At 37.8% G+C, this 8,826-nt stretch overlaps 1 non-coding gene across 1 annotated transcript; it reads right to left on the bottom strand.

The window, feature by feature from the left end:
* Positions 1–2,108: 2,108 nt before the first annotated feature.
* Positions 2,109–2,183, bottom strand: TRNAI-AAU (transfer RNA isoleucine (anticodon AAU)). Its single transcript has one exon. It is a non-coding gene; the product is annotated as a tRNA-Ile (tRNA).
* Between the last annotated feature and the right edge of the window lie 6,643 nt (positions 2,184–8,826).

The following is an 8,826-nucleotide window of genomic DNA, read 5'->3' as shown; positions in this document are numbered from 1 at the left end:
ATTGGTAGGCAGGTAGACAGGGAAAACCCCTTCCCAGGGCAATGGCAAAAGCCAACCTTGCAGAAAACAGGAAAAACAGAAGAAACCAGGAACTACTACGGCCTGATAAGACCCTCACCTGGTGCCAGCAAGAGACACAAAGAAGCTCTTGCAGGAACAAAAGGCCAGGAAAGGAATTTCAAAGAAGACTATCACCATTCCCACCCCACCCCCCAACCTCCTTAGCAATGGACTTGGCCCTAGGTAGGAGCCAGTGTGGGGGCAGCTTGGAGAAACCCTATAAAGGCCACCTTGAACAAAGGAAGGGCTCACATATGCTGCCCGAGCCCCTGTGCTGCTTGCGCCCACGTGGTTGAGCACATGTGGTGTGTGAGCACATGTGTCACCCGAGCACAGGTGTTACCTGAGTACATGTGTCACCTTCATCTCCCTTCTTGAGATGTGCACCTTCGTTCTTTCACGTCTAATGTCGGGGTGTGCGTAAGAGCTCTCTCGGCCCTTGGAGAAGCTCGCGTTCTCTCTTGAACGCATTACTCTGTCCCTGCCCCCTCACTCTCTTCCCCTCCACACCTCCAAACAGCCCTCCAAATAAATCTTGTTTTACTTCACTGCTTGTCTACTTAAATTCTTTTTTGCGAGGCGAAGCAAGAACCCCAAAAATTCTGGGTAAGGCCTGGGACTGGTTTCTCCTTTCCTGCAAAAAGTAAATCCTTGCTCCAGCCTGAGTCCGTGGCTTCTGGAGAAATTGGGGAGTGGGGATCAACTCCCATGCCTGATAGCCACCTGATGGGGCTGGTGAGGTTCAGGTCTGTGCTGAGCAGGGGCGCATCCCAGACGTTACCAGTCTTAGTCTCCATGGTAGGACCGGGATGCAGAGGCAAAGTGGGAGAAGGTGACCATCTTTCTCTCCTCACAACTGACGTGAGCCATCCGTGGGGTCCACCCACATCAATATCACCCATACTACTCAAATGACAGGGTTGTTTTTTTTTTTATTTTAAGGAAAATCTAGAATTGCCCAAAGAATAGAAAAAAAAATAGCAATGAGAAGGTCTCATAACTTTTCAGTTCAATCTGACTTTGGAAATCAAGGAAGAAAAGCCAGCTCAAATAACTTGATTTGGCTATTTCGTGAGTCTCCAGCCATTTCCACCCAGATCGACTTAACCATTCTCCTGAAACAAGGAAACAATGTCTGAATTCGGGATTAAACCAGTGATCCTCAAAGTTAACGGGGAGTCTGTGTAAGACACAGCTCCCTCTGTTTTTCAAAGGTCTGGAGACCGGGTTGCAGAGAGGAGAAACAGAGTTCAAGGGGAGGATGAGCTGTACGTGGGATTTACTGGAAAGAGCGCGTTCCCGGGTAGATCTCACAAGCCTCAGAGAGGCTGAGGAAGATCCTGCCAGCCTGTGTTTCAAGTGGGATTTATATCGAGGGAGAGGAGGGCTGGGGCGGGTTTTGCTTGGCTAGCACCAAGCTCTGTTCTCTTGGTTTCAGGGACTCTGAAGGTGAGACATCCCCAGGGCCACCACAGGTTTTACAATTGTCCTTCTCTGGCCAACCCAACAGTTTTGACTAAAATGCCAAAGAAGAGTTAGCCATGTCTGTAGATTTAGATTTTGAAAATCACATAGTGGGACGAGGAGAGATGTCAAAGGACTGGGGAATATGCCTCATGTGCTCTGGTCCTCAAATTCAATCCCAGCATCGCACTCCGTCTTGAGCACTGTGGGTTGTAGACCTGCATGGCAGAGCAGCGTTGCTTGTCCTGAACATTGAATCATGCATCAGGGTGGAGTAAGTTAGGAATAGCACCCAGGGGCTCCGAGCATTGCACAAATCCTTAACAAGGTAAAAAAAAAAAGAGAGAGAGAGAGAAGAAGAACTGTTACTATTGATGGACATCAGTAACTTTTTTTTTTTTTTGGCTTTTTGGGTCACATCTGATGATACATAAGGGTTACTCCTGGTTTTGCACTCAGAAATTACTCCTGGCGGTGTTCAGGGGACTATATGGGATGCTGGGAATCAAACCCGGGTTGGCCGCATGGAAGGCAAACACCCTACCTACTGTGCTATCACACCAGCCCCAAAGGAGTTGTGCCTGTGGCCCGTATGGGGATCGAACCCCGAGACCTTGGCGTTATTAGCACCACGCTCTAACCAACTGAGCTAACCGGCCACTCCAACATCAGTAAATTTAAATCTATTAAAGACATATGATCATGCCATATGTTGATATAAAAAGCCAGTACTAGAATTTCTATAGGGGATACTCTGGTGGTGATGTCAGTGAGCCTCACAGGTGCCTCATGTGAACTGAAGAGAAGAATGATGGTCACTTTCTCCTGATCCACCTCTGCCACCTGGGACCCAGTGTGACTGGGCTCTTGTCTCGCCTTTCTGAAAGGAATTTCAGGAGTAGATGAGCAGTGAAATCACACAGTTTTTATTTGGAGGTTTTGAAGGGATAGAGGGAGAGAAAATAGAAGACTGGAGAGTAACGTGCTCTAGAGAGGACCTGGGCTTCTCCAAAGGCTGAGAGAGCCCCTACACACATCCCAGCATTAGACATAAAAGCATGAAAACTCCACATCTCAAGAAGGGTGATGCAGGTGACACAGGTGCTCAGCCACCTCATGTGCTCGGCCACAAAGGCAGAAGCAGCACAAGGAGTCATGCAGCATATGTGCCTTTCCTTTGTTCAAGGTGGCCTTTATAGGGTTTCTCCAACCTGCCCCCATGTGGGGCTTCTACCTAGGTCAAAGTCATTGCTTAGGAGGTTGCCTAGGGGTCTTGGGAGTGGTGAGGGTCTTCTTTGAAATTCCTTTCCTGACATTTTGTTTCTGCATGAGCTTCTGTTGGAGGGGTTTGTCCAGCCTCCTCGGGGTCTGTTACAGACTGGCACCAGTTCTCCCTGAGGTCAGGGCTGTCCTTCCCAGGAGATTTACTGCCATTGCCTTGGGAGGGGCCTTCCCTAGCTGCCTGCTGCCTACATTAGTGGTATTTTAGAGAGCATTTGGTGCCAGGAACTAAACTTGGGACGTTTGCCACAGCAGTCAGATGCTCTACCTCTTGACCTACACAAGAATCAGTTTTGTGTCAGTCTCTCTTTATTCTGCATTTGATTTTCAGATGTTAGTAAAAGGGTCTAGCAATTTTAAAGAAAGTTTTCATATATAAGGCTGTCTTATCTTCAGCATGATATAAAATAATTGCTAAATTATTAAAGTTAGGTATTTTTATGTACATTCGAAACTGCATTCCTCCAATTGAAAATCTTGACTTTTGCAGAGTAAAAATTTTGAAAACTTTGGGTGGGTCTTATCCCTTTTAATAGAGATGACTATACAAAATATACTTCTTGAGGAAGGTAATATGTACTGGTTCTGTTTTTAAGATTATTTTTTCCTTGTAACTGAAAGGCCTTAGGATGTGGCCGCCACACACTTTCTCAACTTCAAACTTTCTGACCCATGCTGATTCTGTCCAGACTCCTAAATGTGTGATACTGACAGTGAATTTTTTCCTATATTGGCCTCAGAAGACTAACTTCCACTGCTCTTCCAACACATAAACACACACAATATCTTCCAAGGTTAAATATATTCTATTCATTTTTCGCTTCAATTCAACTGCCATTACAAAAAGCAGGTATCTTAGCAACCAAATTACATGCAACTTTCAAAAATCTACTTTCATTCAGCAACCTCTTTTGTAATAAGGCTAATATATCATGGGCATTTAATAAATATATTTTATTTTGTTTAAAATATAATATTTAGGACATAAAATTTTCAGGTATCCAACTTATAAATAAATACATATATTTGTTCCAGTTTGTTCCTTAACAAATATCTAGTTTTCATTTTCTTTGTATAAATTGATTCCCTTACCTGTTTAATCCCCTTCCTGCTACCTTCACATGTTATGCTCCCTTTTACCATATAATTGATTCCTTTATCGGTTTACTTCCCTTCCTGCTAACTACTATGCTGTCCTTATGGTGTAAGATTGTTTGTGTTTTGTGTTGTTTGTTTGTTTTTTAAAAAAACATTATAGGCATTTTTTTTATCCTGGGAACAAAATATTGAAACTTCACTAACCTTATTTTTTTTTTATGTGGTGGGTCCCTTGATTTCCAATACATGTCAGTATAAACGTAAATATTCGAGTGCCTCAACCATGTGATAGATATTGACAAAGAACAGGAGATTGCTAAAGCTAAAATTGTGTAGCATCTATTACTTTTCTCTAGTATTTAACAAAGAAAAAGAAAGGATGTCTCATTTGCTTAGTATAGACTTTAAATTTTCAGTCAATATTTATGGACATATTAAAAAAATTATGGAGTCTTTAGGTACTTTAGTTGTAGTGGTAAAAACAACATAAACATTTAATTATGATCAAGCATAAAATAGAGTATTTTTATCAAAATTTCCAATTGAAAATTTATTTTATGTCAAAGACTACGGTATTTTTATTCTGTACTTCCTTTTGAAACTTAAACTTATCCTTTAATTATCAACAAAATTCTTTGTCTTTGTCTGTTACAATATAGGAGTGAAATAAAACTTTAAAGAATAATATTTTTAATATAATTATCAATGATGAAATTCTTTAGTTTAATGATATAAATACACTTAAATGTATATATACAAATTAGTCAGTTTTGTTTCAGTTTATGTATGCCATATTTTTTCAAGTTTATATATTTTAATTTGTCTACATTGGAAAAATAACTAATGGTGACAATAACTATTGCACCATGGATAACTTGCTACCATGGATAACTTGGTACAATGTAAGAATGAACAACCTATACACTTTGTTATTCAGGAATTTATAATCTAGCTTAAAATATATTGCAGAAATAAAGATAGCAAGACATTTATTTATACTATGTATGCATAGGAATATGTGTGGAATATGAACACAGATAGGCATACATATTTACTTTTTTTATAACAAAGATGAGTATGTTGCTGGAAAGTATTTTACTTTTTAGAGACTTTTTTTCATCAAATTATTTTTTAATTAAATAATCACAAGAAACTCAAACTTTTGGCATTTCACTTCTACCACACTAATTTTTTTTTAAGTGAAGAACATTCTTTATACACTGCAGGCCAGAGAGCATCATAAAATGTCAAGTTTAACAAAAATAGTTAGCTATACAGATCTGTTATGCTCAGAAAACAGAAAAAAATATATAGTTTAAAGGTGACATTCTTCTGGAGTTTAGAGAAATCATGAGTAGAGATTGGGCCAGAGTGATAGTACAGCAGGGAGTGCATTTGCCTTGCACAGGGACTACCTGGGTTCCATCCCTGGCATCCCACATAGTCCCCCGAGCACTGCCAGGAGTAACTCCTGAGTGCAAAGTCAGGAGAAACCCCTGAGCATCACAGGTGTGACCAAAAAAGAAAGAAAACAAAAAGGGTAGAGGTTGGACAAGCTCATGTGCTATGCCACCAACGTGTATGCCACTCTGAACCCATATTTGGAGAAGCCAACTTCAAACAGGTGCTAATTGGAATCTTGTTTGCCTTCCAGAGTTCACTGGAGAGCATTTTGGATTATAAGGTGGTAAAGTAGAAAAAAACTGAAGAAACAATAAGTCAAGCAAAGAGTTGTATAAACATAAATCACCTACCTATGTTTAAAGTTGCTTGTCAGTATTTATCTCCCTCTCCATTTTTTCATCCATTTCTCATCAAAGTCTATTAACCTTGAATAGAGAAAAATATAAGAAAACTATAACTTTCATCTATAAATAAATCATGCTGTGAAGAACACAATTTTGCTTTCATTTATTTCTTTTAGTTTATTAAATATGGATAAAAATGGTCTATCACTCCTGGAGCAGTGAGATGGGACAGAGGTTAAGTTTTCCTTGCATGAGACAGTTTTCCTTGCATGCAGCTAACCTGATTCTATGTTCATATGTTTCCCTATGTACAAAAGGTCCTGAGTCTTTTTGCTCACTTTTTTATTTGTGGGGAATCAAAAATGGAGATCTGTGATAAAGCATCAAAGATTTATTTATTGGGTATTTGAAATAGCATATTTGTTAGATGAATCAGCAATAAAAGAATGCTGGGAAAGAGTTTAACAGAGAATGGCTACTGATTTTGCAGAAATTTTAAGCATTTCCTTTTCTAGCAAAAGACTCACAACCCACAAGACCATATATGGATTCATGATTAAGAAATTTTAACTGGATAGTAGTTGTAGAGATACTGCAGTGAGTAGGGCACTTATTTGCCTTGCATGAGACAGACATGGGTTCCCAGAGCACCCCCAGAAATAATCCTTGAGTATGGAGCCAGGAGTAACCCCTGAGCATCGCCAGGTGTCTCCCCAAGACAAACTTTAACTGAACCTTGATTAAAGAATCTTTAGGATAAGAATTTAACCAAAGGAGTAGGAATTTTATGGGTGTTTGAAAAACAATTTTTTTTTCCTTAGAGCAGTCACGTGAAGTCAAGAAGGGTCAAGAAGTTGTGAAGAAGCTGCGGAATGAATTTAATATTTCAACCAGGGAACAGAGGAGAAAGAAGTAAAGGAGAAGAAAAGATTCATTACCCACTGCTAGACCCAGCAGTGTTCCAGGGTTACTCCTGGCTCAAAGCTCAGGAATCAGTCACTGGAATGTTCGGATGGAAATAGCATCCACAACATACACGGCAAACAACCCAAAAGCTTACTGTTTCTCCAATTCGTGATTTGACTTTCCAAAAAAAATGTAACCATAGCCTGCATTTAAGATCTCAATGAACAGACTAAGCATCAATGTTATGACAATCTATGAAGTTTGAAATTGAGACTATACAAATGCAACTTGAGGTCTGGAGAGAAAGTACAGCTTTGTAAGATTTGTTTTGTGTGCTACTGAACCTGGTTCAATACCCGGTACCCTATACGGTTTTCCCCAAGCCCACCAGGATTGATTCCTGAGTGCATTTTCAGGAGTAAGCCATGAGCACAACTAGGTTTTACCCAAAACAAATGAAAAATACTATTTGAATGCTTAGTGCTTTTCAGATTAAAATATATGTTCATGCCTTATATCATATTTGGATACTATCAATAGGTAGCACTGTAGCACTGTTGTCCCGTTGTTCATCGATTTGCTTGAGCATGCACCGGTAACGTTGCCATTGTGAGACTTGTCGGTACTGTTTTTGACATCTCAGATATGCCACGGGTGGCTTGCCAGGCTCTGCCGTGCGGGCGGGATACTCTCCGTAGCTTGCTGGGCTCTCTGAGAGGAACAGAGGAATTGAACTTGGGTTGGCTGCGTGCAAGGCAAATGCCCTACCCACTGTGCTATTACTCCAGCTCTATTAATAGGTAAAAAACTTAAAGAATAAGGCCATAATATTAAGTAAAAGAATATTGTATGTTGGTAAAATAATTTATAATTATACACAATTTATAATTGTATCATTTTCCATACAATTATATGGAAACTAATACATATTGTATTATTATTTTTATATTAATTGTATTACAATTATATGGAAAATAATACATATTGTATTATTCCCAGTGAATAAAAATAACTTGTGACAGTGACAAGTGATATAAGTGATTGTATTATTGCACATGTATTGCACTACATTTATATTGAGTTATAGATATCATTTAGTATGAAAGATGAGAATGTCATATAATATTTAATTTAACAATAACATCAGTCTGTCCTTGAAATGACATTATATTTTTTTTAATTTTTTATTGAATGACATTATATTTTTAAAAGTAAGAAGTATCCTATTTAAATAGCAGATTATCTACTATGATCATGTTTCAGTATTAGTTTTCTACAGGGAGATTTATAAAGATGCTTTAGCCTAAAGTATATTTATCATGCTTTACCATTTTTAGATTAGATTCAATAATTCATCCTTTTGAATATTTTATAGTTATCATTATTTGGTGTGTATAATGTAATTTTACTTACCAGAAGCAGAAAACCTAAGGTATGTGCTGTCATTGTATAAAGCAAATTATAGCATATTTTTAATAAAAACTACATTAAAATGAATTAGCTTCACACAGATAAGACTGAACAAAATATATATAGCAAAGTACACTGAAAATAAAAATCTCTTGGCAAAGTCAAATTGTTGAGGTGGTGATGAATGAAATTTGGCATTTACAATAATTTTGAGCATATTGGAACAACTATATATAAGAAGCATGAAGAAAGTCATATTTCAATTAACTTAAAATTATAACTTAAAATTCTAAAGACAGAGCTTTATCTGCTTTTTTTTCATTTACTGTTAAAACAATTTCTAATGCCTTAAAACATTCTTTTCTAACTCTGTACTTTGTGGAAACTTATATACATTTGGAGGTTTATATTTACACATTCATCAATTTTAAATTCTCAGAGACAATAAGAGTTATAAAACAGTTTTTACACATACATTATTGAAACATAGATGTAGCAGGAAGTTTATATTATATGTTAGATTCTGACATCAGGTGAAGCATATGTTCCTTTTTTATACAAGAATATCGTGTTATAAAAGATAAAAACAGAAAACATGTAAAAAAAGCACAACCTCTCTACGTTATACAGTGGTAAAGACCATTTTAACTTTAATTTTATATCTGTATCAACGAAGATTTCTAAGTATAAATTATCAGTGTAAATGAGATAAAATTGAGTTCTAAGATACTATAATTCTTCTCTTTATACATCCTTTACCCAAGTTACTAATAAAATCAGAACAAATTAAATTTGAATTACCAGTTGGGAAATCTGAAATTCTTTAGTGGCAGGAGAGAGGGACAGGGGAGATAATTAG

The sequence above is a fragment of the Sorex araneus genome, chromosome 2, assembly GCF_027595985.1.
Source record: "Sorex araneus isolate mSorAra2 chromosome 2, mSorAra2.pri, whole genome shotgun sequence".
Classification (NCBI taxonomy): Eukaryota; Metazoa; Chordata; class Mammalia; order Eulipotyphla; family Soricidae; genus Sorex; species Sorex araneus.
This window is presented reverse-complemented; position numbering and strand designations above follow the sequence as displayed.